At 43.5% G+C, this 24,224-nt stretch overlaps 1 protein-coding gene across 2 annotated transcripts in view; it reads left to right on the forward strand.

Moving 5' to 3' along the window:
• The first annotated feature begins 6,752 nt into the window (after positions 1-6,752).
• Positions 6,753-24,224, forward strand: part of HDAC9 (histone deacetylase 9) — an 895,346-nt gene continuing 877,874 nt past the window's right edge. For both annotated transcript variants that reach the window (XM_043966016.1, XM_043966014.1), the window contains exon 1: positions 6,753-7,364. The gene's annotated coding sequence lies outside the window, so the exon portion shown is untranslated. The remainder of the gene's footprint in view (positions 7,365-24,224) is intronic.

The following is a 24,224-nucleotide window of genomic DNA, read 5'->3' on the forward strand; positions in this document are numbered from 1 at the left end:
GAACAGCATTTGCCTTTTCTAGGTCCATGGAACCCCTCCCATTCTCCATATTTAAGAAATTACTCAGGTTGGCTCAGCCATTACATCTAACAGGTTCTTTAGTAAACTAGCATGTTTTTTATCTGGGCTTGGTGATGTGAATATGTCAAAGGCAGCCTGCTTCTTGCTTGGTATCTTTCTAATTATGTTAAGCATCAACTTCTTATTAGTTATTTTTGTTCTGTCCTTTTTCACAAAAAAAAACAGAAGAAAAATTAAATTGGACAATTCTGTTTTTTCTTTGTCATCCATTATCATCATCCTGTTTACTTGTAGTATAATCTGATTCCTTTTTTGATCCCCTTACTTTTCCCTAATTTCACTAAAATACCATTTTTTCTTGTGTTTAAGTTTCTTCACCAGGTTCAGTTTATTCTTAGCTTTAGTACTTATGATGTGCTTACAGAATCATGGGAGGCTTTTGCATTCACAATCTTCTATTGCTTTTATCTTTTATGCAAGTCTTTGAAAAAAATATCTAAGCTGGCCAATGAGTTTCCTCTTGGAAATTGGCCTCTTTAGACAATTTCCCCTTTTGAGAACACATCCTCTTTTTCAGAATTGTTTCTATTTGTGTCTACCCATTTTCTTTCTTGAGAGCTGTCTATCCTTCTCTGGGTCTGACTTCCTCTAGAATTTTATGCTGCAGGATCTTACCTCTTCTGTGCCTAAATGTTTTAAAATCTGCTTTCCACAAATCTAATGTGTATATGAGGCTATGAATGGCTTTCCATTCATCTGTCAAAAATTCTAAGATGGAAGGGTCACTTCCTCATAAGGGTCTCTTCATTTCTGCCTGGATATAAGTTTCTACTTGTTAGTGAGAATTAGGTCCAGAAGAAAAGGTCTCCTCACTGATTTATGCACATTCTGAAAAGATGAAATTATTAGAATGTGAACTACTTGAGGACAGAATCTTTGCTCCTTTCTTTGTATGCCCAGAGAGTAGTTGCTAAATAAATGCTTTTGAATCGATTAATTAGTCCTTTCAAGGCAAGTCACAAAATTATTAGCTGCTCTACTTTCCACAAAGAGATCCAGAGCAGATGTCTAAATAATTGAAGGCCCCACATTAACCTTATATCACTTCTACAAGCTAGGCTACAAACTGTTTGCTGGACTCATCCATTTATTCCTTCTGTCTTGGTGGTCTGTGGTAGATTTTTTTTTTTTTTGGTGAGGCAATTGGGGTTAAGTGACTTGCCCAGGGTCACACAGCTAGTAAGTGTTAAGTGTCTGAGGCCAGATTTGAACTCAGGTCCTCCTGAATCCAGGGCTGGTGCTCTATCCACTGCGCCATTTAGCTGCCCCCTGTAGTAGATTCTAAGGACAACATCACTACTATTCCTGTCTCTGTCAATATCCACCCAAATGTTTGCCCTTTCTGGTCCTTGTGTTGGCAGGGTAATGAGAGTTAAGTGACTTTCCCAGGGTCACAGAGCTATTAAGTGTGAATATATCTTTTAAACATACAATGCTTCTCATTCTGCCTTTCCTACTCCTTACTATTTATCTTTTTTTTTCAAGAAAAAAAAAGTCATATTCCTGGGTCTCATCCCTCCAAGCCTTGTGAGATCAAATTTGCCTTTCTGGGTTAGGATTTTTAGTTTTCATTATCATCCTCAGTTCACAGAGGAGGAAAAAAAACACATGTATTGAGAGGGAAAGCCTAGCACTGTTGGGCAGGGCAGCAGAGAGACAAGAAGTACATGCTTTGAGGTGAGCTCCTATTTGGTGAAAACCAACTCTCAGTGCCTGCTCATCTCTTCTTTTACTCATCTTTCAATAGCTCAACACACAAAGAATCATGGGATTATTCTCATCATTTTTAATTCACCTGCCTGGAACAAAGTATTTGATTTCTGACATTTTATATCTGTGTGTCCCAGTTTCACCCCCCCTCCCCCCAAGCAGTTCTGTTCTTCATAGGCTGCTCAGCTTTATTCTTCAGATCCTGGGGGCCCCAGAGCCACAGCAGAAAGATCACTGGGTATGGGGTCAAAGGGCCTTTTCTCAACCCTCAGCCTTCAGGGCCTCTCTGATGCATTTGGAACTCCCTCCCATCCTGGTCACCCTCTCTTCTCTGGGTTTTCCTGACACTACTCTTTTTCATCTCCTTTGCTAGCTCAGCATCCATGTCATGCCCCCTCACTGAGGGTATTTGTTGTCCAAGGTTCTGTCCTAGGCTCTTGTCCCTCCTTTCTCCACTTTCTTGGTATCCTCAACTCCCAAAGGTTGAATTATTGTCTCTAAACCAATGACTCCTGGATGCATACATCTAGCCCCAGTCTTTACCCTGAGCTTCAGTCCTGCATCACCAACTGCCCATTGGACACTGGCTATCCCAGAACAACTTCAAACTCATTATGTCAAAACCAACTTATTATCTTGCCACCAAACTTCCATTTCTATTGAAGGTACCTCAATGTTTTTAGGCTCCTGGCTTGCTTACCTCAAGATTACCTTAGGATCCTCATTCATCTTTACTCTTTTAATGATTGGAATGACGCCACCTGCTGGAGACTTACTGTAGGAAAGCTCCGCCATGAGGAAAAGCCACTAGCTAGAATTTTAGCCCCTTATACTCTATATATTTAGTGAGTTGACAAGCTTTGTTTTTCGAATCTGACGCTTTTCTCATCTATGGGCTTCTCTCCACTCACATAGCCATTACCCTAGTTTAGGGTCCTCTTATCACTTTTTTTTTTTTTTTTTAGTGAGGCAGTTGGTGTTAAGTAACTTGCCCAGGGTCACACAGCTAGTAAGTGTTAAGTGTCTGAGGCCGGATTTGAACTCAGGTACTCCTGACTCCATGGCCGGTGCTTTATCCACTTCGCCACCTAGCTGCCCCTTATCACCTTTTTATATGAACTATTGTAAAAGCCTGCTTGTTCCTACCTCAAGTGCCTCCCCTCCCCCATCCTCACTCAACTGCTGGTGATCTTCCTAACATGCAAATCTGACCGATGCCACTCCCCTACTCACTAAGTTCTAGTGGCTCCCTATTGCCTCTAAGATCAATTATAAATTCCTCTATCTAGCTTTTAAAACCTATCCCAGCCAGGCCTTAGCCTCTCCTCCCAGCCTCATACTGTATTACTCCCCTTTCCACACTCTACAATCCAGCCAAACTGGTTTTTTCTCTGTTATTCTGTGTTCCTGCCTCCCACCCATCCTTCCTTTTCTCAAACTCATAGAATCTTTTACTTATTTCAAGACAGCTCCCGAATTATCTTCTCCTAAGTCACTCCTGAACCCCACAAATATAATGTCCCCTCCAATTACCTTATTTTAGTTACTTCATATTTTTATTTACTTTCTCTACATTTGTTCTGACAATACATATATACACATACACACAGATGTACATACATGAACATACACAAAAACATACATACTTTGCCTCTCAGTAACAATGCAAGTGTCTCTGGAGTAGTTTCATTCTTTGTCTTTGCATCTCCAATCCCCAGCATAGTGCCTGGCATTTCTATGGTACTGAATAAAATGCTCCTGGTTTTACTGCTCCACATTTAAAACTCCTTTTGCCATTTACTATCTGTGTGATTTTAGGCCAGCCATTCCCCTCCATAAGTCTGTTTCTCAACCGTAAGATGAAAGGTATGGACTCTGGCTCCTTCCAGTTCTAAATCTATGATCTTCCATGGATAAAATGGGCACCATACTTTTGAGTAAAGAAGACGTTCATGTTTAAGCTCCGTTGGCATATGGAGTTTTCTTGCACTGTATCTAAATTGACAGCTGGTTAATTTCTAAATGATGACACCTTGCCTTTCTGTGTGACTAATGCAGCCCAAGTGTATTGTAAATGAGCAAGGGCAGGTGATTCAACCTGTCTCTCAGATATTTTTGCATAAGGAAAGACCTATTAAGAAGACAAGCAGTGGATTAATCTCATCTCCATTCAAAAAAATGAGTGGGGGAAATATTCTTAATGGGCTCTATCAGGACCACTTTGTCTTCAGAGACCTTTCACTCACACAGGGAATTCCAGATTCCACACCCAACATTTCAGTTCATTCTCCGGGAAGTAGGAAGGAACAAAATTCATTGAAGGAAAATCATTCAAACCTTTAAAAGGAATATTATCAGTAAACTTGTGAAACTCAGTGACTGAAAATAATGTAGGTGGTAGAGTGCTGGCCCTGGAATCAGGAAGAGAAGAGTTTAAATTTTTCCTCAAAATGATTGGTTGTTTGAGCCCCCCCCCCAGCACATCCCAACCTGTTTGCATCTGTTTTCTCATCTATAAATTGGGTATAATAATAGCACCTACCTCCCAGGATTGTTTTGAGGCTTAAGATACTATTGTAAAGTGCTTTGCAAACCTTAAAATGCGACGATGACAACAAATCCCCTTTCTCTAGATTTATGCCACAGTCTAGCAGCACAGTTTACTGGAAAGAATTCTGGACCTGGAATCAGACCTTTATTCTGGTTTTGGTCCTGCTGTTGTGTTATTTCCCTCCATGGGCCTCTGTTTTTTCACTTGTCAAATAAGGGGCTTGGACAATATGATTTCTTGGTTTGGTTGAATCTTTGGACATCAATGACCTTACTTTATTTGAATGATAAACATCTTAATGTATTGCTGACTCAATGGGCCAATGCCATTGTACAATCCAAAAATGCTGCACTGAATATCAGAGGACCTAGGTGGAGTTCCAGTTCTGCCTAGCTCCTGTAACAACCTTGCATCTCCTTTTCTTCATCTGTAAACTTAGGAGATTGGCCTAGATGTTCTGGACTTGATCAATGAATGAATGAATAACCATTGAGGGCAAGTAGTATGGCCTGGTGGTCCTTCATCTCATCTGAAGAACTGGAGTTGCTGACTCTCTTATCATCAAATCCCCAGGAACAGTCAACTAGGTAAAGCTAAAGGGGAAGGCAGAGGAGGAGGAAGCCCCCAGTGGTGGTGCTACATTCCCACACCCTCAAAGGCCAGACTGGTTGGGAAATGTTCCTCTTTATCTTGGGGGGACTCAAAGGATGATAGAGGCATCTGTGCATTTGACCCTTAAGGTGGGATCCTCAAATCCCAGCTGAAAACCCAGGCAGGTTCCAGTTAGCATAATTAGGGTTAACGCTGACTTCTTCAGGTCTATAAATGAGATGGTGTTCCATTAAGATAAGATTATAAATGCACATGAGCTAAGGGTAAGGTGAATACAAACATACAAATTATGAACCATAGACCAAAGTAAAGAAAAATAGTTCTAGGAAATGAAAAGCCCGGGAATATAGTGAAAAGAGCAATGGATTGAGAAGCAGAGGCTTGGAGTCGATATACTGTTACTTGAACCATCATCGCCCATGACTTCCCCTTTCTCCCCAGTTTCTTCACCTATAAAATTTGGCAAGTGGAAATCAATGATTTCAAAGGCCTCTGCGAGCTCTAATCCTAGAAGCCTATGTGGGGCTTTCTCACTTGGAAGCTCAGTTTCCTTATATGAAAAATGATCGGGTTAAAGAGCGTGATATCTAAAGTCCTTTTGGCTCCAAACTCTGTGACCTCAAGACATCCTTCTGTACCTCCTATGTCCCTTTCAGTGCCACCTCTAGGGATGTGACCGAAGGGTGGTAAAAAGGTTGAGGGCTCTGAGTGAAGACTGCTAAGGTAATCAGGCTGGCTGACAGTGTGTGTGGGCAGATTGGAGGGAGGGGGTTGGGCTTCTTCAAACTTGTCCTTAGTTAAGTAAACCAACAAACCATTTTCCCTCGGCAAATTTTTGGTTTGGAGCTTTAAGGAGGGGTGGGAAGGTGCAGGTCATGATCTCCTGGGGAAAGGGAGGGAGAGGGAGAGACTCCTGAGTTTGGTCCCAGATTGTGGACACCTGGCTGTGGATCCCGCCCCCTTGGAGCAGCTGCTAAGACTAAGGGGTGAGGGGTGCGGACCAGCAGTTTCTCCGCCTTCCCACCTGGAGTCATCTGAAGCGGAGGGCTGGGGTTCCCCCACCCATTCTTCCCCTAGGTTCCCTTACTCACCTTCCCCTCTCCCTCCACCTCTCGTTTATACTTGCCGTTCGACCTACCTCTTGTCTTTGCCTGCCCTCAGCCCAACTGTCTCTGGTCTATACCCGTCCCCAGCACACAGTACTCAGTCTCTCGTCTATACCCTCCCTAGCTCCACCACCACCCCTTCCGTCTCTGGTCTACACCCACCCCCAACTCGCCACTCGTTTCTAGTCTACATCCACAGCCAGCCCCCTTCCCACCTGCCGCTCTATATGCGACCCGGCTTTGGAAGTCTCCTCTGGGAATCAGGTCTTCTCAGAGCATCCCTAACCTCCCCCCACCCCCTCACCTCGTGCTCCCTCTCTTCTCTGCCCCTCCCGGCCAGGGCTGGCCTTCCTAGTCCTCAAGGCCTCCGCGGGAAATGTTCCCCCGCCCGCCCCACGGGATTCAGGTTAGCACCCCACTCCACGCCTCCCCTGCTCGGCGTAAAGGCCACCCCTTCAGGGCAGGGCGGGGCTGGAACTCCATCCTCTCTCCCCTCTGCCCCTCCCCCTTCTCCTCCCTCCCCTCCTCCCCTTCCCCCTTCTCCCCCTCCCGTCGTCCCCTCTCCCCCCTCTTCTCCTCTCCCCCCCTACACCCGCTTTCCGCCGGGTTGCTATTTTTAGCCCACCCAACCCAGCGGGCCGCCGCCGCTAGCTGCTCCCTTGGTCTGTCGGTCCGGCGGTCGGTCAGTCCGTGCGTCGGGTCCTGCTGAGCAGCTGCTCTCCGGGGTGGGCGCCCTTCACGGTCGGCCTCCAGGACTAGGCGGCCAGCCTCTGTCCCTCCTCCGCTCTCCTCCTCCTCCTCCTCCTCTCTCCCTCCCTCCTTCCATCCTTCTCTCTCTCTCCCTCCATCCCTCCCTCTCTCCTTCCCCTCCCTCCTCGGAGCCGCCCTCCCGCACGAGCTTCCCGCGTCCCCCGGCAGAGGCGCACGGTGGCAGAGGCAGAGGCAGAGACGCGCAGCCCTGGCTGGCTGGCTCGCTCGCTCGCCCGCCCGCCCGCTCCTTCCCTCTCTCCCTAGCTGGCTCACCGGCTCCGTGAGACGCACAGGGACGCTCAAGCCGGGTCCCAGACAGGGGCCCAATCCTACCCTAGCGGGGTTCCCCTCAACCCCCAGAAACGGGGCATGAGCCGGAGCTCGGGAGGCCGCGGGAGCCGCCCAGGCAACTTTACGCACCCCCTCCCACTACACTCCGGGTTCAGTTCCTAGCGCTCCGGGAAGATGGCAGCGAGGGGAAGGAGGAGAAGTTAGGGTGACCCTCCCCCTAGTTCCCCGAGGAAGAGGATCGGAGGCAGTTGTCGCTGAGCAAGGTGAGTGTGTGCCACCCTCTACTCAGTCCGGGGCAGAGCTTGGGCAGGGGCCGGGGAAGGCTTCCCTTTGGGTCTAATACCGCCTCTCTTTCCTCTGCTCTTTTCCCTGGGCTGAGACTGTCCAGACGTGGGAATCCGGTCCTCTCCCCGGCTGGTTTCTAGCTCCCAGTACCCTTTCTACAAGGCAGGTGCAGCCCATTGGGCAGGGGCATCCAGGACCTGGGAATATCGTTGCCAAGCATCCTTCTTTCCCAGCTCTCTCTCCCCTGTCCAAAGGATTGTTCTTGGAAAAGAGAAGAGGTGGAAAAGTTGGTGCCTCCAACGTGTTGCTTGGGAGGGAGGGATGCTCAACATCTTCCTCTTGTGACGCTGAGGGCATCCATACCATGCACTGAGATGCGGGGGTCTTGAGAAAGTTCAGGAGGGGTGTGTGTGTGTGTGTGTGTGTGTGTCTGTGTGTGTGTCTGTGTCTGTGTCTGTGTGTCTGTGTGTCTGAGAGAGAGAGAGAGAGAGAGAGAGAGAGAGAGAGAGAGAGAGAGAGAGAGAGAGAGAGAGATGTATGAGATTAACTGATTGAAGATGCCCAGCCTCGAAACAGCCTGAGGGGGTAGGAGGGTGTTTCGGTGGGAAATCAGAGATGATTTCAGCCCTCTTGGCTGCTGAGCCTGGGGACCAGGGATGCTTGGCGTGAGCGGCCTCTCCTTGTCCAGAACGAGTACTACACGGTGATCTCCGGAAAAAGGCAACTTAATTTCTTCTTCAGCCACAGAAGTGAAAGCTAAAAACTGGAGAGCAGAGTGGTGAATGCCAAGAGACTGGCCAGGAGAGCTGGAAATGGCGTTCCGGGGAGGTGGGACGGCTTTCGCTAGGAGTTGTCCTGGGCTCTGCTTTCAAGGAGAGCTGGGGCTGGTACAGGGCATTGAACGACTAAGAAAATGTACGTTTTGAGAGAAAAAGGGGGATGGGGGAGGAGAGAGCCTGGGTATGAAGGGCAAGGAGCGCCCCAAACTACATCAAATCCTTGCTAGAAAAGAAAGGGAAAGAAGCGTTCCTCTTCATTTCTGTAGAAATACAGATCCCCAGTATAGGCACAAGTCTTGGGTTTCTGGATGTAGACACTTCTAAATGCACATATGCAAATGCAGCACGCAGGTACGAGAATCTTGCAGAAGGAGGGACTTTCTTTTCAATCGAGATGATCCTAAGGTCTGAGTGAAGGGGAGGTTTCCAGGCACAGACACTCAGAGGGCTAGGAGTGGGTATATATCAGGAGCTTCGGGAACTTTCCAAACCCCTGAGGCATTATGAAAATCCCAGGGAATGGGGGGAAAGGCACAGAGAGGATATTTAAAGCAAGGTTTCAAAAATCCACCTGTGGAAGTAATGAGGCATATTAAGAAAACTTGACCTTTGAAAAGGGCTGGATGCTCTTGTCTAATGCATAAGCAGGTTTCCCCCTTCTCTTACCTTCCTAATTCTGGTCACAGCAGGGAACAACATTAGGCAAAACCAAGCTACTATAGAGAAATGAGGACAGGAAAGACCGTTTCCTATATAGAAATGTTTGACCTAGTGTCTGGAATGTCATGATAGAGAAATAGAAAGTTAGGCACTTATCCTTTTACTAGAGACAATATGATTTATCTTCGTTTAAAAACTCTTCTCTTACGTTTACATTTGCAAACCAGGAACCAAGTTAACCAGTGAGCTAGTATTTGCCTTCCTGTCCATGGTTCCAAGCACGATCAGTCATTTTACAATTTATGAGGTAACTTCTTATTATTTATTTCTTTTAGTCAGGTGTTGGATGATGCCTCTCATCTAGTCAGGAGTAACACCTTCCTGCTAATTTCAGATCATTTTGTGCAGACAGTAGGCTAAGGTTCTGAGTGTTCTGGTTTGCACCTACTTAGGACTATATGGCAGCAGCCAGAAAGGTGGGAGGGCCAAGTCTGGCCCTTGGCACTCACCTAATGGCCAAAGAAGCCAAACAGAGACCAAGACACATTGATCTACTCAAATGCCTTGGAACAGAGGGCAAGATCCTGGAACTAGAACTGGAAGGGACATTGGAGGCCACTTACTCCAACCTCCTCTTTTTGTACACAAGTCCATGGAGGTTTAAGTGACTTTTCCAAGGTCACACAAACAGGATGGAACTCTGATTCCAAAGCCAGTGGCATTCTTTCTAGTGTACCTAGTGTTCCCTAGAGGAAGAGGGCTGAAAGAGATGAACATCCTGCATTCTTGTGGCACCAGAGCTTGAACTAGTGGGTCATTTGGTCCAACTTGCCTTATTTTACCAATGAGGAAATGACCCAGTGAAGTGACTTATTCAAGGTCACATAGATTCACAAAGGATTTGAACCTAGGTTCTCAAGTCCCATAACCCTCTTCACAGAATCGCACTGCCTGGGGTAATAAAGAGAGGGAGGCACAGACTATCTTGTCAGCTTGGGACAAAAGGGCTTTTTCTCTCCACCCCTTGGTTACTTGGTATTTTTCTTTCCTTAATTTTTGTGTGATGTGGACTTTTTGTTAACTCAGACCACAGAAGAAAGGTAGTCGACACAGTGAAAAACAAACAAAACAAACTCTGCTGCTTCCTAAGGTCCCACAATTGACCGTGTCTGAGATATTAAAGCTGGAATCATAAGGATGGAGCTGGCTGAAGTGAATTGAGTTTTTTTGGAGCTTTCCAAGGATGAGGATGACATTGAAGATGGACTGCTGCCCTGAGGGGGAACAACTTGGGAAAGGGGCATGAAGGACTATCCTGAATGTTGGGTTCAGTTCCTCCAAAATATTTCTTCCACTCCTTGCCTGGGTTTTTTCAAATCTGTAAATCTTCATGGCTTATCGAGCTTTATGTTGTCTCATGGCTTCAGATACTCCACCTCAGGAGAGTGATTTTTGCATTTCTTTGAATAAGTAGTATACCTGGATTAGAGAGATTGGGGCTGAGGGACTGCCCTTCCATGTGTCACCTGTTGCTCATGCTCCCTACTTCCTTACTGCTGTGCTCACAAGACTTAGGTCTGATCCTAGATCTGGTCCGTTATGGCATTGGTTCGTTGTTCCCACCCTGATCCACATTGTGATGGTGCCAGTCCCATAAATGGCCTCCTGGCTTCCAGTCTCTCCCCTGTTCAATCCCTTGTCAACACTGCTGCCAAATTGATATTTAAATCAGCAAGCAAGACCTACTATGTGCCAGGAACTGTGCTAAACACCGGAGACTAAAAGAAACAAAAGCCCAAACTAACAACAACAACAAGAAAATGCAACAACAAAAACAACCCCTGCTCTCAAAGAGTTAATGTTCTAACTTGGGGGTGTGTGGCCAGGAGGGAGACTGATAAGCAAATGATTAGGAACAAGAAATAGGCAAGATAAATTGGGGATGATCACAGAGGAAAGGCACTGGCAGTAAGAGAAATGGAAAAGGCCCCTATATTAAAAACAATTGTTTGACCACATCGACTTCTCCATCCTTCCCAGGATTCTCAGTGACTCTCTCTTGCTTCCAGGATGAGCACTAACATTGACCTAGCGCTTTCAAGTTTGCAAATTACTTTGCATATATTCTCTGATTTGATCTGCACAACCATCCTATGACATAGCTGCTGTAATTATTCCCATTCTACACATGTAGACACTGACACCAAAAAGAATAAATGATTTGCCTGGGGGGTCTCACCACTAGTTGGTATCTGAAGCAAGATTTGAACTGGGGTTTTCCTGACTCTCTGTCTGTCTCTGTCTGTCTCTGTCTCTCCCCTTCCCCTCCCTCCCCCTTCCTTCTTTACCTTTTGTCACTAAATCATTTCTAAGGAGAAATATTCCTTTCTCCTCTGCCCCCTAGATTAAAGTGCTTCTTTGTAACAGAAACAACAGAAAAATGCCTGATCACATCCGACAATACATACATTTTCCCGTTAGGAATGGTTTGTTTTTTAATTGCTGCCGTCATGCATTGCGTTCTTTTGGTTCTGTTTGTTTCATTTTTCATCTGTTTGTACACATCTGCCCAAGTTTCTCTGAATTCCTCCTAAAGCTTCTTATTGGCTAGGGAGCAGATGGGAAGTATAGTTCTTTATGAGCTGTAAGGAGGGATTGAATGATGATGGGAGGAGGAAGGGGAGAGCAGAAGGGATGAGGGTCAGGGGCATACCAAGTTCTTCTCTACTCTGCATAGACAAGAGGAGCTGCTAGCCCTCACTGAATATAATCATGAACAGTTAGAGCCTTGTCTGACTCAATGACCCACTTAAGGAATGATCTATCACCACAGATTTTGCTGTTGTCCTGGGTCACCTGCTTGTTAAACTGTGGGGCATGGTGAAGTTCTCTCTCTTTCTCTCTCCCCTGGCCCATTACTGCCTGGCCAACTGGTACTGTCACCCTTGGGAATTTCCTGCTCTATTTAAACACTTTTCATTTGATATCTGCATCTTTATAAAGAATTTTGTCCTCAGATAAAACTAAGCTAATTTGTGTTTTATTTTGAGTGAGTTTTTGCTATAAAGAATGGACCATACAAGGGAGGGAAGGTCAAAAGGGAACCTGAAACCAAAAGCCTTGGATTTGACCACAAGCCTATATTAAGCTTAATCACTGGCTGCACAAAGAGGGGCTTCACTAATGCTCATCGTTCCTTACTGCACAATAATATTACATGATATTCATGATGTCAGCATCATCATGGCTAAAGAGCTGCTCTCAGAATCAAGATGATTAGACTCCAGGCCTACCTCTGACAGATGCTGGTTGTGTGACCCTGGGCTCATCTTTAAAAAACATTTTATTATGAACTTAAGAAATAAAATAAGCATGTCTGTCACATAGATGTTTGCACATGAAGCTTCACACCTTTATATACACCTTTAATTTCCTTTTAAATGTAGAATAAATTTATCTTGTAACTTTTATTTTTAGTCTTTTAACATCTCAGTGCTGTGGACAACTTTCTAGGACTAGAATTTCAGAGCATGCATTAATCTTCATTGGTAAATGGAGTTCTCATCAGGATTTGATATTCCAATCAAATCATAAATCCCCTTCCCTTCCCCTCCTGCCCCCAAAAAGAGTTTTTCAGTTATGTCTCAAGTGACGGGTATTTGCTTAATTTCTAAATCTTCTTACCACCCAAAATGAATGTTTTGGTGTATATATAACCTCTTTTTTCTAGTTTCCTTCCTCGGGGCGTGTGCCCAGGAGTGAGTCCTTGGATAAAAGGATGTGGACGTTTTATTGATTTTTTCCCAGTTGCTATCCAGAGTAGTTGAACCAGTGAAACCAAGTTGTTTTAATGAGTATTTCTCTTACTATTGGTGATTTGGAGCCTGTTTTCATGTGGTCATTTGTAGCTTACAATTCTTTTTTTTTTAAGCTTAATATCCTTTGATGAAGCCTTAGATATTGAAAAATGGCTTTTGATCTTATTTATTTGCGTGGACAAACTTCTCTTTTTGGCCATTAAACCTATTCACAGTCTGGTTCCAGTCTATCTTTCTAGACTGACTTCACATTGGACTCCCTCATCAACTTTGCATTCCAGCCAAACCAGCTTCCTCATCCCTGCACACACCTTTTCATCTCACCTTTTGAGGGCAAGGCTGGTTTTGTTGATGGCTCTGTATTCCTAGTACCTAGTGCAGTGTCTGTCAGCATATGGGCCAAAAAGAGCCGGGTCCTAGTCCTGACTCTCTCGTTTTCTAGCTTTGTGACTTTAGACAAGTCAATGTTTTTGAGCCTCAGTTTCCTCAAAATGAGAACAATGATGCTTGTGTTATCTTTGTCACATGATGCCTGAGCTGATCGAAGGAGATCATGGGCCATAGTGCTTTGCACCTATAAAGAAAATGCAAGATTATAAAACTATATATTTTCCTTGGCAATTTGGGGTGGAGTAAGGATAGGTTGGTGTAACAGTATGAATGACATCATTATCTCTCTCTTTCTTTGAAATATTAAGGTACTCAGTACTTGCTATGTACCAGGTACAATGCTGGACATACATAAAATACAAGTAAGTCAGGTATTCCCTGACCTTGAGAGCTTAGATTCTTTTTATATTTTAATTTTTTTTCATTATATGTAAAAAACATAGCATTCATTTTTTTAAACTTTAAGTTCCAAATTCTCTCCCTTCATTTTTTTCCCCTCCCTGCTCCTTGAGAAGGCAAGTAATATGACATAAGTGTGTACAGCCACGCAGAACATTTTCATATTAGCCACATTACAAAAGGAAACACAGGCCAAAAAAATTTTAAAAAGTGAAGATAGTCTGCTTTGATCTGCATTCAGACTCCATCAGCTCTTTCTCTGGAGGTGGGGAGCATTTCCCATCATGAGTCCGTTGGGACTGTCTTGGATCTTTGTGTTGCTGAGAAGAGCCAAGTCATTCACAGTTGATCAGTGTATTATAATATTGTTGTTAGTATGTACAATGTTCTGGTTCTGCCAATGAAGTAATTCCTCCCCCCCTTTTTCTTTTGCTGAGGCAATTGAGGTTAAGTGACTTGCCCAGGGTCACTCAGTAAGTTTCAAGTGTCTGAAGCTGAATTTGAAGTTGGGTCCTCCTGACTCCAGGACTGGTGCTCTATCTACTGTGCCACCTAGCTGCCCCCAAATGAAGTCATTCTCAATTGAGAACTTCAGTCTTTCTCAAAATGAAGTTCTATTCCTTCTCTATGGCTTTTTCATGCACCTTTTCATTTTTGTGTCTTCTTTCTCTCCTTTACGCACACCTGCTTACAAATTCTTATTGACTTATTTCAATGCTTTCTCTGTGCTCAAAGGCCCTCATAATCTGGCATCAGTTGTATGGTCTACCTAATAAAAATTTGAAACCACTCTGTGGGTGCAGCTAGGTGGCATAGTGGATACAGCACAGGCCCTGGAAGTGGGAGGACCTCAGTTCAAATCCAGCCTCAGACATTTGACACTAGCTGTGTGACCCTGGTCAAGTCACTTAACTCTGATTACCTTGCAAAAAACAAACAAACAAAAAGCCATTCTGAGTCATGCTGGTTCACATCCTTCCATAAATTTGCCATAGAGGAAACCTGCCCAACAGGTAGGAAACCCCCACCTTGTTCCCTCCTGACGCTCTGAGGGCACCATCTAGCATACGGTACCTTCACCTGCCACCATCCAACCCATCTCCTCTATCATACATTTCCCCGCTGACATCTTTTACTCTTGTTCTCCATAATTCTTTTTGGTTCTATGATGCTGCTTTCTTTCCATAGGCTTAAGAAAGTCTTATCAATGTCTTTAATTTTTTAGATACGTTGTTTGTTGCTTTATCTTCCCCTCCCCCATTGAACTTTCCCTCATAAGAAAGCAAAATACTGAAGTAAAACCAAGGATGAAAAGACTTTCTTGTGGCCTGTGTAACATTCTGCTCCTATAGGCCCCTACCATTTTATGAAGAGGAGGGAAGCACACTTCATTATCTCCTCTCTGGGACCAAGATTGGCCATTGTAATTAGTTTGAGTTTGGCTAGCTTTTTAGTGTCATATTCAATTTACTTTTGTTGTCATAAACACTGGGTCTCCTCCTAGCTCTACATACAGTAATGCTCCATCAATTCAAACAAGTCTTCTCAATTTTTCTACATTTCCTCATATTCATTATTTCTTCCAGTCCAATGATATTCCATTACATTATTTTGCCACAATATATTTTATTTTTGTAGGTTTTACTAGTAAAAAAAATGGAGTTGGACTAGGTAGATTAAAAGGTCCCTCTGGTGCAAAAATTTTAGGATATAAGAGTTAGGGTCACTTTATTATTATTTTATGCGTTTTTGAATTTGCCTACACTGCCTTAGCCTTAAGGGGTCTTTGAAATAGGGGAAGGGTTATGGTGTGAGACTGTCTGAAGATAAAATCCTGGAGCCTCTATCACATTGGGATTTAATTTGGAGGTGCTCTGGGTTCAGTGTGTGGGCATGTGAGCTTTAGCCAGGGTCTTGCCTTCATATATTACTGGGCAGCTTTGACTGGTCAGAAGCCTGAGAGCCAAGAGGGTCCATGATCCTTGGAAGGCAGAGGTGCCTTCTTAGGCCAGGCCTTGGCATCATGAATGCCTATGTACTATAATTGGTAGGACGATTTTTCCTGAAATGTAGCTTCCCTTAAATCTGCCTGTTGGCAACTGACACAGATGGCTTCCAGTTCTGCTCTCTGGTGCCAAATAGGAAAAATAAAATCCAATCCTTCCTTGTGAGAGCTTTTCAAATATTTGAAGGCAGCTATCCTCTTTCCCCTTGAGTCTTCTTTCAGCTAAATGTCCCACGTGTCTGCTGCTTCTTTGCATTTGACATCAGCAATTTGGCTCTTAATACTTTGGCTTTCTCTGCCTTTTTGAGCCTGGTTTGTCCTTCAAGGCTCACTTCCTTCTCTCAAGTCTACCTTGAGCACTCTCTCCCATGGCTTGGGTTATCTATATGGAATATCCGTGGAAAATGACATCTCACATTCAGCATATCAATCAACAAGCATTTATTTATTCACCACCTACTATGTTCCAGGCAGCATGCTAGCTCCTAGGAAAATGTCTGGTTTTTAACAATCCAACGTGCATTTATTAAGCTCTTATTGTATGACAGGTGTGGGGAATATGTTCCCTAGTATCCAACAATACAACCCAACAAACTACTATGTGCAAGACACAGTGTGAAATGCTGAGAATATAAAGATAAAATTTTTTAAAAAAATGTTTTTGTTTTCTGTTGTAGTGTATAGGTCCAATCATAATACTTTGTGTAAAGTGGTGTGTTAATATGCTGGGGATACAAACCAAAAATAGTATTGTATTTATATATTTTTTGAGTGGTATTTGTCTCATCACCTGAGCTGAGTTGTAACTTCCTTGAGGTCAGAGACCCTGCCTTAGTTATCTGGACATCCTTCCTACTCCAGTGCACGCAACACTACCACTTCTCAGATTTGGGCACTAAATGTCTGCTGATCAATCTTCCTTTGTTGGCTTTGGTCCTTCTGTACTCATTCCTATCCTTTTTATAGATCTGTTTGTCACCCATTTTTGTCTGGATGCTGAGGCCTCCCTGCCCAGATGTCTGTACTGAGTCCTCCGCCTCTGCCTTCTCTGGTAATTAATTGCCTTTTACTCATATCAGGCTGTTGGTGGCTGGGAGGGTATGGCTCTCTGACTTGTCCCTCACTTTCCACAAGCAACCAAAAGACTTTTCACTCATTCTTCAAATTTGTTGTCATTTTTGGCTATTTTTTTTCATCCCTCTCGCCCTGGGACTATTTGTTGCTTTCCGGAAGAACTAACCTCCTCTCCCCCCCCCCCCCCATTGATTTTTGCTTTCTTTGTGTCTCACCAGCCAAGAGCCATTTGCCATGGAGTGACTGCCCCTTCCCATGATCCCCACTTTTCTTTGGGGCAGCCTCAGGGTCTCCTGAGAGTCTGCAGGGCTCACTGTTATGAGCCAGTCCTAAAATTTGGATCCAGGAGGGAAAGGATCCAAGTCTACAGTTAGCTGATACAATCAAGAAATGTGCTTCCTTAGCCTCCCACCACTAAAAAACAGCAACAAACAAAAACAAATCTCTGCCCTCAAGGAACTTACACTGTATGTCTGAGTAGAGACGGTAGTGCACCAATTCAAGTTGACCTGGCTTTGTATTCAGAGGTCTCGTGTTCTAATCTTAGTGGTTACTTGATTACCTGTGTGAGCTTGGATAAATCAATTAACATCTCTGTTCTCTATTTTCTTCATTTGAAATTAAGGGCCTTGGGCTGGATGACCTCTGAGGTCTGTTCTAGCTTTCAAATTTTATGCTCCTCTGAGGGAGGCAAAATATATTTGGACACAGAGCTCTGGGGGAATTTGAGGACAGAGAGATTCCTTCTAGCTAGAAGAAGTATCATTCCATCAAAGGAGAATGTATTAAGGGCCCATATTTTCTGAAGGTCTTCTAGGTCCTGGGGACTTCTAACAAGGGAGATAACATATGTATGGCCATGGATGTGTGTATATTAGGTTTGTGTAGATGAAATGAAGATGATAAATTTGAGGAATGGCAGGAGCTTGGATTCTCAGATCAAAGGATAGAGGCATCCAAAAGACAGGGTCTCTGCCATGTAGAGATTCATAGAGCAGTTCTCAAAGAGAGGCATTTTTACAACATAGTGGGCATAAAGGACTTTGTGGAAATAAGAACATTGCCAACTCGGGTGACTACTTCTGATAGAGGATGATGTTCATTTGCATGTGCTGGTGGAAGGGATTCTTGATCAAGCATGGATTGTACTACACGCCCCCCAACAGCTCGTTTCAACTCTGAGAAGCCGTGATTGTGTGATCTTATAATGCTTTTCAGTTTCCAAAGGGAAACATAAGACAGTTCCCTATACATAGAATTCACTTTCATAAGTGATTGATCATTTAGGAAACATTCAGGAGATGGGAAACTGGGGTCATCAGTGACAAATGGGACTACGAGAAGGCGAATCTTGTGATGGGCCAGGTGGTGTTGGCTTGCTGACTTAACCTTTTGGGGAAAGCATGCCATACGTCAGGTATTTTTAATCTGCTTTTCTAGACTGACTTAAAACGAGAGAATCTTGAAAGGCTCCTTATGCATTTAAATGCCAAGTATTTCTTTTGCTTCAGTGCTGCCAGGCTGTGCTAGATTCCCATGGACACCAAATGAGTTTCGGTGCTGTGATCAAAAGCAGTCTATTGGCTCACTTTGCATACATTTCATTCAATGCATCTGGGATTTGAACATGGGATAAAACGTTACCCAGGTTGCTAAAGCAGATTATAGTTCAGAGCAAGAATTTCTGTAACATTAGGAAAAATTTCTAATTTTTTTAAAGTGTGTCCAGAGCAGAATATTCACCAAAGGGATGCCTGTAATTTGCACAGACACTGTTGATCCTATGCTCTTCTCTCTTGGGGCATGAGCAAGGGCAGCAGAGGGAAAAGAGCATAGTTATTCTCTACTCAGTAGGATGGTTGGTTTCAGCACTGACCTCCCAAAGGTCAAGAAAACAATGATTTATTAAGCAGTTTTCCTGCAAGGCTCATATGAGCCATTAATTCCTATATCAAATGTTTCCTGATTTCCACCCCCAACTTGGACTATCTCCCCCCCCCCCAATCATCTCATATCTTTTCTCAGTATAACTGTATATACAGCTAGTCCTTCTCAACTAGACTGGAAGCTCTTTAAGGGTGGAGACTGATTTACATTGCTTTTGTATGGTAGCCCCTAGCACAGTGCCTGATCCATGGCACGGTGTCTAACTGGTGCTTAATGTGAGTAATACAAGGCTTCCTGCTAGATGCTAGGGAGCTGGGCAAAGGAAACCAGCTCTTTGCTTCAAGGGACTTACGTTCTACTGGAGGTAGGGATGGAAGCATAAACCAATTCACATAAGTAATTAGGTGGCACAGTGGATAGAGCACTAGCCCTGGATTCAGGAGGACCTGAGTTCAAATCCGGCCTCAGACACTTAACAATTACTAGCTGTGTGACCCTGGGCAAGTCGCTTAACCCCAATTGCCTCACTAAAAAAAAAAAAAGAGTACATTCAAACTATATACCAGAGGAAGATAGTGCTAACAATTGTGGGCGAGGGAATCAGGAAAGGTCTTACGGAGGTGAGGAGAGACTACATTCCAGACATGGGGGGGTCATTGTGTAAAGGTACAGATGAAAGAGTTGGAATGCTGTGTATGGGGAAGAGCTAGCAGGCTACTTTGCCTAGAATGAAGAGAATGTGAAAGGGAGTGATGCCTACAAAAGGCAACTTTGCCTCAGTAAATTATAGGGTCCTACGCGTAGATCCTGAGGGGCTATCAGAGGCTATCTGGTCCAATATCTTTGTTTTGCAGATAAGGAAACTATATAAGAGAGGCAACATGAGGTTGTGGATAGAGAGCTGACTTTAGAGCCAGGAAAATCTAGGTTCAAGTCCCATTTCTGACATCACTGGCAGTTGGACCCTGGCTAAGCAAGTTACTTAATGTTACTGTTAAGTTTTAGAACTTCAGTGACTGCTTTGATAATATAAATTTCTCTTCCAGGGTGTTTGCTACTCTAAATGATACCTCAGAGATGTGCAAAAAACTCAAAATCACTTTAAGTCAATTTAAAAAATTCTCCTTCACTGGGAAGAGTGGGAGCAACCTTCTTGGACCTCACCCAGTCAGTCTCCATGTAATGGACAAGAATGGCATCCATTAGTTAGCATGGGATATTCTCTTCTGGAGGGTGAGGATGCTGTCTCTAGAGGCATCTGGATGCAGCCCAGCACAGAGAGAAGGACACCAATGCTGCACTGGAAGTGGGACCCAAGTTTTCTGTTGGCCAATGCCACCTGCTACCCCTGGGACAATTCCAGTATAAACTCACATCAGGGAGAAAAGTGATTTGAAAATCTGACAATGGGTAACACACCTGTACAATTTATATCAATGGGCCTAATGTTTTTCATAGGCTACTCTCACAAATCACATTTCTAAATACTCTAGTTTACCTTCCTATAGAGTTAATAATTCATTATGGACAGAGACAAGCTTAAGGACAGACAGTACTGATTTGCTGTATGGGACATTGAGACTTTTCCCCCCAAATGTTTGTAAAATTCTTGATTGGGGGCAATGACTGTGTCAGCCAAGTCTTCAGGGCCAGAAATCTGAAATTTTATATTTGGAGAACTATTCTTTGTTTTGTTTATCAAATATGAGTGAAAAATACAGAAAGACATATATTGAATGGGAAGGCAAAATGTGGTAAATAGAAAAATGAATAAAACTCGGTCACAAAGGTAAGATGGATATTAATATATGTAGGCTAACTGTCTCTGCTTTTTGCAATTTGCAGGTTTGGAGGGCAGAGGCACCTAACACGGTGCTGGAACAGAGTAAATTTTAATAAATGGTTGATTGGTTGGAACTTGGTAAGGACTGCTGCTGAGGTGGACACAGGATATATGGCACTATGACGTAGTGCAAACTGTTGATATGGAGTCTGAGGACCTGGGTTCAGATCTTGCTTCTGTGACCTGTGTGACCTCAGTCCGATCACTTCATCTTTCCAGCTTCCATATTCTTATCTGTCAAATCAAGGAGGTTGGACTAGGTAACCAGTGAGATCCAGTCCAGTTCCTAATATATATGACCTCATGGTAACTGATCCTCAAGCTAACATAAGGTGAAAGTTGATCCAAAGTTGAAGTCACTGAAAAATGAAAATCATATTCAGTGTCTACTCTGCTATGACTTTGTCTGGAGGCATAAAATAGCAATCCTTTGCATCATTGGGAGCCCTCCCTCAAGGAAAATATCCTCCTTGCCATGAGGAAATGCATAAAGATACACTGAATTCTTCCTGGTGAGTGGGACTAAGTTTCTACCTAGAGTGTGATATTTCTGGGGAACACTGCTATGGATGATCTATCTATCTATCTATCTATCTATCTATCTATCTATCTATCTATCTATCTATCTATCTATCTATCTATCTATCTATCGAGTATTTCTTCAAGGCGTGCTTTGTGCCTCCCTCATGCTTGTGAGGGATTCTAGTACTTGACCAGCTTACTCATCCTTAGTCCTCTTCTTTTCTTTTACTTCATGCTTAATTTACATCAGAAGACTTTGGATTCCAGATCATGTCTTTAATCACTTTGCAGATGTCTCCACATTATCCAGTTCATTGAGTATGAACATGTGCCAGATTCAGGATTTATTGTGCCTTGTCACAATAAAAGTTAAAATTTACCTTTGTTTTTTCTGCCACTTCTACTGCTTCCTTTGTGTCCATAACCCTACTCCTTGATCTTTTTTTTTTTTAATTAAATTAAATTTTTTTTTTTGGTGGGGTAATGAGGGTTAAGTGACTTGCCCAGGATCACACAGCTAGTAAGTGTCAAGTGTCTGAGGCTGGATTTGAACTCAGGTCTTCCTGAATCCAGGGCCGGTGCTTTATCCACTGTGCCACCTAGCTGCTTCACCTTGTTCTTTTTAAAAAATTATCTGAGAGGCAAAGAGTTTTCAATTTCGTGAATTTTCAAGAATTATAAGGTTCTAGAGGATACCATTGCAAGTCGGGAGAGTCTCATGAGTCTGCTTTTTCCTGTCACAGTAAAATCTTGGGGGTGATCACACATGTTAGAGGATCACACAATTGGAGATTTTGTTTTCTTAGAATTCATGTTGTTCAACAGAAGTAAAATGGGTGCCCTGGGGGTTGGGGGCAGCACATACTGGTCTGGTCAGTCCAATGTCTTGCCTTCTAAGTATGAGGTTCTCCACTGCATGCCACTATTGCCAGATTGAGTTTTTTGGGGGTGGGGGAGAAAAAAAAAGATCTCACATACTTGACTGAATCTTAGAAGAGAAATAACAGAAAAGGTGCAGAATTATTTCCCCAAGAGCTGTGTTCTGTCTTCCTAGTTAACTTTCTTCTTGACCCTCTTCTATGAGTAACTCCAAGTTAGCTACCTTATTATTTAAAAATGTCAAGAACACCACTGATCATTCAACCATCCAATCCCCTACAATTCCATCAGGTTTCACTGAGATACTTCTTCACATCTCCCAAAGGAACAAAGACCTAAATTCCATCTTTATAGTCTTTTCATTCTAGACCCTCCTGGTTCTGCCCTCTGGGCCCAAGGAGATTGTCTGTTTTTCCACCTCTTAGCTCTTTGGGATACTTGAAGTTCAAGAGTGAATCTCCTCTATTTCACCTTCTCCAGGCTCAATGCCCTCAGTAACTTCAGCTGACTCACATATAGCTTGGTATGTGGTCTCTTAGGAACACAAGGGATAGTGTGGTGTAGTAGAGGGGGAAAAAACCTTTGGATTTAAAATCTGATGATAGGAGATCTTGGTCAGGTCACTTCTGGACCTCAGTTCCCTCATTTGTAAAATAAATGAAATTGTACTCTGTTCTCCTAGGTATCCTTCAGCTCTATTTTGATGATTCTAAGAGATCTTTCTAAGATAGCCCCATGACTTCCCTTTATACTTTTCTTTCACATTTCTTGCTACCTTCATTCCTCTGTCTCACTCCACCCACACCCCAATATATGCATTGCTGAATATTTCCCCCTATGCTGGAAAGTGCATCTGATACAATTCAGCTGCAGGCTTATCCATTTTCTTTTGACTTGTCCTTGCAACTGCATGGAGAGCGTGAGATGGGCAGCACCTGGTCAAAGCTGGGTGATTTCTTTGGGTTAAGCAATGATCCACTGATTTGGCAGCCTTAGAACACCATTACCTTTTATATCACTTTCTAGCACAGTAAGACAGCTGTTTGATTAATTTATTTTACAATCTCGGGGATAATGATCCCTTTGACATATTGCTGCTGAAGCTGGAGTCAGCTCAGAAAAGAGGAAAATGGATGAAAGGTACACAGTGTATTCATTGGTGGAGTGAATACTCACTAATTGCATGTACCTAGTTATGAGATCTTTGTCATCCATATTGATATTTTCTGGGTGTCTATGTGAACCAAGAACATAACTAACACCTGGGGAAAACAACGTTCTAAAATGATCCTGAAAGTCAACTTTTGAAGACAAAATTAGTCAAAATTAGGTGAGGTCCTGACATGGGCAGAGATGTTAGTATTATGCCCTGGGTTGTGGGGAGGTTGATACCGCCTCCACCCCAGACCCTGGCTCTTTGAAGCAAACAAACTTCCTCTTTTAACTAACTATTCTTACTATCCAACTGCTAGACTCCATTGTGTCTGTGTGTCCACAAAGCTGAAGGAGTAGTGGCAATCCTATCTCAATGTTCATGTTCTGGGGGTAAAGCCCTTACTACCCCACCTTAATTATTGCTCAATGCCTAAACAAAATAATTATGTCTGCCTCCCCCCGCCCCCAGGCACCCAATGATTCTCCATCATAGAGAGGGGAGCCCATGTACCTTGGTAAAAGGACAGTTCCAGTTGCATTTACCTTCTGAAAAGGACAGCAGACATTGAAGAAGGGCCACTTCTCAAGCCTGGGGCTCCAAGAAAGAGTCTTGAGACCTTTTTCTGTGTCTCTACTTTGGATAGTAGTTGAGGATGAAGTTGGATTTCTTGGCTGCTATGAAAGCAGCCCTGGAGTCCAGTCCTTGGAATAATTTAAAATCATCTGAGAAGCACAAGTATTTAACAAAGGCTTGTGGTAGGAAAGGGAGTGCAATACACAACACACTTAGGGGTCAAATGCCTTCCTCCCATGCTCTTTGCCCTTTGTTTTTGATCTGACTACCAGGATCTGTTGGAGTTCCTCCATTTCTACAGACTGGGGTCTTCTTGAAGCCCCTCCAGGGCTGAGTTGACCCCTTATTCCACAGGGAAGATCTGAGATCACTTGAAGAACCACTGAGTTATAGGGTTGAGTGACAGGATGAAGGGGAAACAAAAGGCATATATAGCTGCAGTGGGTACTGAGTGGTGGTCTGACCCTAGGTGGCTTGTTTGCACTTAGTGTGTGGGTGTTTAGGGAAATCTGTGATATTAGCTAACATTCAGAGAGTGCATTGAGATTTTACAAAGTACTTAACATGTACTAGGGGTTACCACAATGCACAGAGTGATAAGCCTGGAATCAGAAAGACCTGAGTTCAAATCCAGCCTCAGAAACTTACTAGCCTTGGACAAGTCACTTAACCACAGTTTGCCTCAGTTTCTTCAACTATAAAATGAGGATAGTAAGAGTCCCTACTTCTTAGGGTTGTTGCAAAGATGAAATGAGATATTTGTCAAATGCTTAGTGCAGTGTCTAGCGCATAGTAGACATGATATAAACACTAGATGATGATGATGATATGAATGTCCTCATTTCATTGGTGA

This window comes from Dromiciops gliroides, chromosome 5 (genome assembly GCF_019393635.1).
Source record: "Dromiciops gliroides isolate mDroGli1 chromosome 5, mDroGli1.pri, whole genome shotgun sequence".
NCBI lineage: Eukaryota > Metazoa > Chordata > Mammalia > Microbiotheria > Microbiotheriidae > Dromiciops > Dromiciops gliroides.